The sequence below is a fragment of the Phaseolus vulgaris genome, chromosome 1 (genome assembly GCF_051622355.1).
Source record: "Phaseolus vulgaris cultivar YP4 chromosome 1, ASM5162235v1, whole genome shotgun sequence".
NCBI classification, from domain to species: domain Eukaryota; kingdom Viridiplantae; phylum Streptophyta; class Magnoliopsida; order Fabales; family Fabaceae; genus Phaseolus; species Phaseolus vulgaris.
Window position 1 is genome coordinate 8,888,808 of NC_143498.1, and position 8,087 is coordinate 8,896,894.

At 33.2% G+C, this 8,087-nt stretch overlaps 1 non-coding gene across 1 annotated transcript in view; it reads right to left on the reverse strand.

Annotated features, from left to right (window-relative positions):
* LOC137813437 (uncharacterized) overlaps nucleotides 1-5,562 on the reverse strand; it is a 28,788-nt gene extending 23,226 nt beyond the window's left edge. Inside the window, exons 1-4 of the transcript XR_016519319.1 lie at nucleotides 5,396-5,562; nucleotides 4,456-4,481; nucleotides 4,123-4,307; nucleotides 3,947-4,032 (exon numbers count right to left, since the gene is read on the reverse strand). This is a non-coding gene — a transcript (uncharacterized LOC137813437). The remainder of the gene's footprint in view (nucleotides 1-3,946; nucleotides 4,033-4,122; nucleotides 4,308-4,455; nucleotides 4,482-5,395) is intronic.
* Nucleotides 5,563-8,087: the final 2,525 nt, after the last annotated feature.

Sequence of the window (8,087 nt, forward strand, 5' to 3'; positions counted from 1 at the left end):
CTTATAACCAACATATTATTGTTGCTAATGGTTCCAATACCCCCATTACTCGTCGTGGTAACATCCACCTTCAACCTTTCTTTCCTTTAAAAAATGTGCTTCATGTTCCCAACCTATTTAATAACCTCTTGTCTATTCATAAGATTACCCAATATTTAAATTGTGCAGTGACATTTTTTAATTCCCATTGTGTTTTCCAGGATCTTGTCACGGGGAGAACAATTGGATTGACTAAAGAGCAGGGCGAGTTATATTACTTACAGTAGAAAGAAAAATAAAAAGTGTGTTGGACTAGAAGCACACACTTCTAATCTTCAGCAAGGAACTGAATCTTGGTCATCTTCTCAGATATGGCTTCAACACAAACGTCTTGGTCATCCTCCTTTTAGTACCCTAAAGTCCTTATTTCCTGTTTTATTTACAAAATTATCGGTTGAGTCTTTTCATTATGATGTTTGTCAGTTTGCTAAACACGGTAGAACAACTTTTACTCCAAATAATAATATAAATTCTAAACCTTTTGATCTTATTCATTCAAATGTATAGGGACCTTCACCTATTTGTAATATCTTGGGTGCAAAATGGTTTGTTTCATTTATTGATGATTGTACTCGAGTTACCGGGATATTCCTCATAAAAAATAAGTCTGAAATTTTTTCACTTGTTTGTAAATTTTTACCGAATGGTTCAAACACAATTTGAAAGTCCAATTAAGAGATTGCGTTCTAATAATAGAAGAAAATATGTGAACCAAAACCTTTCCAAGTTCCTTAAGGAAAATGGAGTTGTTCGTGAATTAACTTGTGTGGACGCTCCTCAACAAAATGGGGTTGCTGGAAAAAAAATCGTCATCTCCTTGAGGTTACTAGAGCTTTACTTTTCCAAACGTCTGTTCCTAGTTCTTATTGGGGGGGAAGCAGTCCTGACCACCACTTATTTGATCAATAGATTACCCTCTCGGGTTCTAAAGGGTGTTAGCCCTCTTTAGCTTATGATCACATTCTATCCTTCTATTCCTATTATGACTAGTCTTCAGACTCGTGCTTTCGTTGTCTTGTTTTTTTCCATGTTCATAGTCCTTATCGGGGTAAGTTAGATCCTCGTGCCATTAAATGTGTATTCATCGGTTATGCCCCCCACAAAAAGGAGTACAAATTTTATTACCCTCAGAGTCGTAAAGTTTATATTTCTAAGGATGTCACCTTCCATGAAACAAAGTCTTTCTTTACTAGTTCTTCTCAGCTTTAAGGGGAGTGTATTCAAGAAGAAGCTGAGAACCTTGAGTTGCCACATTTTCCTTTATTGCAGGATTCCATTCTTAGCGAGAATGACAAAGACCCTACTCCAGAGAAGAATAATGAGGACAAACACTTTGGAAAACAATATCAGCAAAGGCAACAAGAACCCGTCCTGGTCGAACAGCAACTTCAATTGTCCGAACTGGAGGTAAGTACTCATACTTGTGAGACTCTTGAGGACACCTTAAATGAAAATAACCTAGATGATTTACCTATTGCCTTGAGAAAAGGAAAAAGATCTTGTACCAAATATCCTATATCCCAATTTATGTCTACAGAAAAACTTTCTATGCAGCACTAGAGTTTTCTTTCAGCTATTGATTCTATCAGAATCCCTACATCAGTACACGAAGCCTTAAAAGGTGAGAACTGGGTTCGAGCCATGAATGAAGAAATGAGGGCATTAGAAAAGAATGAGACTTGGGAGATTGTAGAGAAACCAAAGGATAAGAAGGTAGTGGGTTGTCGGTGGATATATACGGTTAAGTATCAGTCTGATGGCACATTAGATCGATATGAGGCAAGGTTGGTTGCAAAAGGATACACTGACACCTATGGGATCGATTATGAGGAGACTTTTGCTCCAGTGGCAAAAATGAATACAGTCAGAATTATTCTCTCCTTGACAACGCACTTTAGTTGGAAGATGCATAAATTTCATGTTAAAAATGCCTTCTTGCATGGAAGCTTAGAGGAAGAAGTATACACGGAGATTTCACCTGGTTATAGTGCTATTAATGAAGGGAATAAGGTGTGCAAACTTAAGAAGACCCTATATGGTCTTAAACAATCACCTCGTGCTTGGTTTGGAAGGTTTACTCAACTTATGGTATCTTTGGGGTACCGACAAAGCCAAGGTGACCATACTCTGTTTATAAAACATTCTCAGAATGGTAAACTCACTTTACTTTTGGTCTATGTAGATGATATGATTATTACAGGTGATGATGAGATTGAAAAACAAACTTTGAGGGAGAGACTGGTTGCTCGATTTGAGATGAAGGATCTTGGGAAGCTGAAGTACTTCCTTGGGATAGAGGTTGCTTACTCTAGACAGGGCATCTTTATTTCTCAAAGAAAATACATCCTTAATCTCCTCAAAGAGACTGGTAAGTTGGGTTGCAAGACCACTGAAGTGCCAATAGAACAAAATCATAGGATTGGGAATGATGAGAAAAATCCAAAGGTGGAGAAGACACAATATCAAAGACTTGTGAGAAAACTTATTTATCTATCACACACTACACCAGACATAGCTTACGCAGTTAGTGTGGTTAGGCAATTCATGCATGATCCAAGAAAAAGACACTTGCAAGCAGTAAATAGAATTATTCAGTGCTTAAAAGTCTCTCCAAGGAAAGGATTGTTATTCAAAAAAGGGGAAAACTTATCCATGAAAATATATACAGATGTTGACTATGCAAGATCAATTGTTGATAGGAGATCCACCACAGGTTATTGCATGTTCCTGGGTGAAAATCTGGTGACTTGAAGGAGCAAGAAACAAAATGTAGTTGCAAGATCAAGTGTGGAAGCAGAATTTAGAGTCATGGCTCAAGGGGTTTGTGAACTATTATGGATGAAGATCATACTCGATGATCTCAAAATAAAATATGAAGCTTCTATAGGTTTGGTGTGTGATAATAAGTCCGCCATCAGTATTGCACACAATCCAGTCCAACATGACCGAACAAAGCACGTAGAGATAGACCGACATTTCATTAAGGAGAAATTGGATAATGGTCTTATAGCCACCGAGCACATCCCTTCAAGACTCCAATTGGCAGATATGTTACTAAGGGACTTGCCACAAAATAGTTCAAAGATCTTACTTGCAAGTTGGGAATGATAGATATACATTCACCAACTTGAGGGGGAGTGTTGCATAATTAGGAGATAATTATTCCGTATTTAAGTGCAGATTTCATTCTCTATTTATTATGACATATTTGATATCTTTTAGTGATTTGCTCTGATTTGTGTACCTTTGATCACCTATTATTTCTTGCTTTCATTACCTATTATTTCTTTCCTTAATTAGATTGTAAACAGTCTATAAATTGAGACTGTAATCACATTTGTAAAGACATCTTAGAAATATATTTCATCTATTTCTTTCAACTAAGTGGTATAGGACTAAACCCTTGTGTATAATGAACACATAGGGTTATGTATTTATAGATAAGAAACATACAAAAAGTATGGGTTACATCTAACAACATTGAATGTATTACAAAATTGGTTCCCTCAATTTTCAGGATTTCTTAAACTATAGAGAAACTGGAATGGATGTGTTTATTGCAAACAATTACTATTACTATTCAAGTAACAACATATAATAAAGGAAATTTGCATGTATCAAGACTCCCCCTCAAGCTGATCTATACATGTCATACACATTAAGCTTGTTAAATATGCAAGATACCCATGTTGCAAATGACATGGTAATTTTTGGGGTGAGGATCCTTTCTCCAATGAAATGGCAGCACAATTAAATGATTGTATTAATAGCATTTACACCACTTATCAACACATTAAATTATGGGCAAAATTTAACCGAATATGTGGCTTAGTACTATAGATACATAGCCAGTTTCCTCAAACACATGAGTCAAATATATATAGAGCATAATTTTGAAAAAAGCTACCTTCATATTGAACAACTCTAGCTGGGATTCCAAAACATATATCTTCATCATCCTCCCATCTCATAGTAATTTTAATCTGATACCATCTATGTAACACAAAATATGCATGTAAATTAGTGTAACAAAGGAGACTTCATAACAACACTTGAAAGAAGAAAACAGAAATTGATGTATACCCCTGCTGGAAAAGGTCAAGATTGTGAAACCTATGAATGTAGATGGCAATCTCCTGTACAGCTTCCAACATAGCCACCGGCCTGACCTTAAAAGAGTGTGGCATTACATCAGGAATCCTCTCTATTGGCCAGCTTCTATATATTTTTCACACCAACAAATAATCCTAGTTATGTCCAACAATAACCTATAATAACACACTATGGCCGTTAAGTAGCAAATCCAAGCGTCTCCCTTCAGTTTTTATCATATCATATATGTTACATATTGCAAATTCTTAAGCAAATAAATCATTTGCTAAAATGAAACGCTGGATGATAAAGCGAAAGACTCACTGTCAGTCAGCACCCTCCACGGTCAACTGCAAATAAGAACAACAACAGGACACAGTCACAAGTGAGATTGTAACATAAAAAAGACAACGATAATAGCCAGCTTTTGTGAGAAGCAATTGCAGCACAATCGCACTACACGCACACAAAATGTGCATCATAAACAATTAGAATAAACCGTGTATTTAAGTGACATCACAGTCACTTGTTTCTTGGGAAGCGATATAGTACTCTAGGTTCACAAGGGAAAAAAAATGAAAACCAACTAGAACAAAAGATAACTTTCTTCTGTCCTTTTATTATTACAAAATTGTCTTATACGGACCTTGCATATACACTGAAAGAACATTTCAGACGCCTAGTCACTATCTAAACAGCAAATATTCCTACGTGACAGAGAGGACAGCTCCTAATCCAGTTAAATATAGTCCCTTAACCATTAGGGCTTAGTAATTGCTCTTGTGGGCCTTGTGTAGATCATCCCACTATTACGTGGTGACCAAGCATACATTAAGGTGTTCGTGTCATGGCAGTAATCCTAATATGACTTAAGAAAAAAGTGTCTGCATAATCTAAAAAACCCAGAATCATGGAAACAAATAAATAAACTCACGTTATATGAAGATGAAATAAGGTCAACTTTATGTTAAGATGATTTTCCTATATAACCAATACACCTTACCTTAACGAATGATTCGATATTACAAAAACTAAATTTTTCAAAGGAACATAAACAACTAATATGGTGAATAATTGCGCAGTTAAGGCACAAAATTGCATGCATGTAAATTAGCAGGCACTAAAAATCCGAAAATGATGCTTCGGCGAAAAGAAAAATGTTGGGGGAAATCAGAAGCACAAGGCAATGAAATGAACGACGGTAAGAAGATGTAAACAAAAATTGTAAGCGAAACCTGAAATTGGGAACCGCTAGGATTCGTACCTGTGTGAAGGATGATTCGGTTGCTACAAAGAGAAGTAGAACGAAAGACGGGTAAGAGAGGAAGAAGAAGCGCGCGGGGGTTCGTATCTGTGTGAAGGATTGTTCGTTATTGGAAGGCTATGCACAACGTCTTTCCACGTTTTGATTGGTTTGCGCCAGGGACTGTTATTGTTGCATTTTGAACTTAGGACAATTTGACCTGGAAAAACTATTATTATTTCATTACACAAAGTTCACAATGGAATAATTTTTAAGGTAACTAATATTTAATATAAATTTTATTTTTATAGAAATAAATTTATATTATACATTTTTTATAAGTACATAATTTATATTCTAATTAAGATTTATGATGAATAAATATTTTAACACATAAAGTATTTAGATTTTTATATATCATAATAGAATATTATTTCTATTTAATGACGTATTTTAAAAATTAAAAATTTAATTTGGAAATATAAATAATAAATTGAAAGTGATAAATTATCAAGAAAAAAAACAAGCGTAAAAATAGAGAGATAGGAAAAAAGAACTTAGAGATGGTAAAAATTATATTTTCTTTCAATTGGTTTTTAAATTAAATTTAAATTTGAAAAATATTAACATTTGAGCAATACAATATATGCTAAATGTTATTTTTTTTCCAATTTGGTTTGGAGAGGTTAAACTTGTTACATCTAGCAACCTAAGATAAATAGATAAATATATATATATATATATATTCATACGTATAATATTTTTTAAAATATAGAAAATTATAATATATCTATAACAGAAGCAAGGAAGTAATAATATATAGCACATATATTGAGATTGAAATAGCTTTGTGAATTTTTTTTGTTATTATTACTTATAAATGCAATATTTATTCAAACTATTTGTTTCTTGTGGTCAAACCAAATTCATTTCTCTCGCAATGTTATCTAAAAGTGTAGTCATTATTATGTCTTACTTGTGCATTAAGATAGAATAGTTCATCATAGTCTCAACTTCATGATTTGCGACCATTGAATCTTATGGCTGACTGAATAGGGTTCAGATATATGAACTCGCCTATGGACAATCAATGGTCATTCCTCACCATTGAACATTAAGCATACTACCAGACCAAGAAATTTGAATTTCAAATAGAAACATACATCTATAAACAACAATAACTCCAAAAATATCACATTGCCATTTCATCTCAACAGGGTAGATTTAGTAACTCATAATAAAGTACACTCAATTCGTTGAGTCATTCTTCATGCGTTGGGCGAATTGGCTCTTTTTCTCCATCCTTGTTTGATTTTTTTATTTTTTTTTTTGCATTTGTCTGTAATAATTCTAAAATTTCTTCTTTTCCTCTTTGTCTTCATGTGCAGCTAGAGTTGGAGGATTATTAGCATGTTTTCACTAATTTTTATACATTTTCTACACAATTTACATGTCTAATTATCTATGAATTTTACTACAATTTTGCACTTATCACCTTTTAGATGCCTTGATAGTCTAGTACTACCATTTAGTAGGTTATAGACCTTCTAGAATCTCAGCGAAATAATAAAGTATATACACGCATACATATATAATAGTTATAATAGGAAGGGTTTATCTCATTAAAGAAGAAATAAGCATGGAAAGAGTAAAAAATATGCTTACAATAAATGTTGCAGATAGGACAAAAAAATTGACGGAAGAAGACTCAAGTGTACGTAGTAGTTACCTTCTTATCTTCTACCAAGTCATCTTATCTCTTACAAATTAGAATATACTTAGATTCCAACTAAAAGGTTTAAATGAAACTAGAGATAATGATTACAAAATTCACTATAAAAAGAGAGCATGAGCTATGATCTTAAACAAAGCACACAAAGAGAGAGAGAAAAATATAGGGAGAAAAACTTATTCAAATGGTTAAAAGTCTTTGCTATCCAAATATTTTGTAAGGGAAAGGATATATATGTTCTTATTTATCTGTTTAATTTTTTTGGTGAGGTGTCTCTAACCTTATTCTCTTAAAGTATTTTTTTATTAACTACAATACTAGTTTATTCATGGGTATTGTTATATTTTGATTATATTTTCATACTATATACATGGGTCACATGATCATGATGTATCTACTTGGAATACTTGGGATGGAAGATTAGGTCTTTGGTGATTAAATGAGTAAAAGTTATTATATTGTATTATTAGAAGGTGGTGTTGAGAATGCTCATTTATCCTAACTATTTATTACAAATGTTATTCCAAGAGTTCTCTTAACATTATTCTTAAGTATTTTCTCCAAATCTTTCTAAGAATCTGAATTTTATTTATTTATTGATTTTGATATTATATTTTCATCATATATGTCTCACTTTCTCATTTCATTTTGTTTGTATATAAACAACATCTAAATCATTACAGATATTGTAGAATTATGGATGGATGCTCCAAACAGTTTAAATCATTTCAGTGCAATTACCTCTGCTTACTTTCTTGGAATGGATTGGAGTATTAATCTAGTTAACAATTTTGTCACATTTCGAGGAATGGGTTATACAATATTAATCTTTACTTCATATTTGGTTACTCCATAGGTTTTGAATGAACCTATTGTGGTCACTTTCTTCATGCCACATGTTGTACACATCAACCCTTTGATCAACTTGTTTCCTCCCCCATAATAAAAAATATTACTAAAGAAAAACATATGATGTAAAAA